This window comes from Arachis duranensis, chromosome 4, assembly GCF_000817695.3.
Source record: "Arachis duranensis cultivar V14167 chromosome 4, aradu.V14167.gnm2.J7QH, whole genome shotgun sequence".
In the NCBI taxonomy this organism is placed as follows: Eukaryota; Viridiplantae; Streptophyta; class Magnoliopsida; order Fabales; family Fabaceae; genus Arachis; species Arachis duranensis.
The window spans coordinates 90,949,286-90,950,647 of NC_029775.3; positions in this window are offsets into that span (position 1 = coordinate 90,949,286).

A 1,362-nucleotide genomic window follows, 5' to 3' on the forward strand; every position below is an offset into this window, starting at 1 on the left:
GGTTTATAAATTTTAGGGGTTTGTACTAGTGACAAACAACTTTTTGTATGAAAGGATTATTGATTGGTTTAGAAACTATACTTGCAACGAGAATTCATTTGTGAAATTCTATACCATCAAAAATTCAATCATCAAAATGGCGCTGTTGCTGGAGAATGGTGTTTTGTTATTGGTTATTGTACATATGTGAATAGTGTGAATATCTTGCTTTTTGCTTTATTCGCTAGTTGTAGAATTTTGTTTCTCTTATTTTCTATTAGCTTTTGATTTTTTGTTCTCTCTTTTCATCATGAATTCTCACTTTGGCTATGAGTGTAATTACAACTATGTTGTAGGAAGTGGAGATTACAATGAAGAAATGTATCAAGGATGGGATATCCAAAGGTGGGAGGAGTCATATGCAAATGATCAATCTTCTTGGCAACATCCTCCACCAATGTACTATGAAGAAGAGCCATTCTATGATGCATACCAATCCAATGGCTATGGTGAATGTCCTTGTGACTTTCAAGAACTACCACTATATGCCTATGAACCCCCTCTTCAACATAGCTTTGAACTACCATGCTCACAAGCCCTCTACCACCAAGCACCTTCATATGACCCTAATCCTTATCTACCATACCAACCACCTTTTGAGCCATGTGAGCCACATATTGAACCACCACCATTCCAACCTCAATACTTCCAAGAGCCACCTTCTCCATATTATGACCAAGATGAACCACCCCCAATGTATGAGAACTTTCAACCACAAGATGAATTCTACATTCCACCACAACCCTTCATGGAAGAATTTTCATGTCCATCTTTCAAGGAAGCAATGGATCGACTTCAAGCAACCATCAATGAAAAGTTAGATGCATGGGACTCATACCATATGTCCATGGATGATTGTGAAGGAGCAACCGAAGAGGGAAGCATGAAGGGGATTGTAGAATCTCAACTTGAGAACAATAGATTAGAGTGTGTTGAGCAATAAATGGAACAAATGGAGTACATAGAACCACCACATCATTACTATGATGAACCACCTTCCTATTATGAACATTTCTCCCAAAATGATGAACCCTTCCACCCACCCCAATCTCTAATGGATGAAACCCTTGGTGTTCTTGTTCAAGGGCAAGAAGAGATGAAAAGGGATGTGCAAAATTTCATGGCCGCCTTGGATGCGGTAACAAATCAATTAGCCTCCCAATGCCTGAACACTCAAGGAACTCACATGGCTACATGTGGAGAATTAAATGAAGAACATAGCATGAAGGAGAGATTGGAAATTCTGGTGGGAAATGAAGGAAGTTGCTTTGTATTGGAACAATTGGAGGAAGCTTTAATTGTTGAAGACAAGGAAGAAGTGGT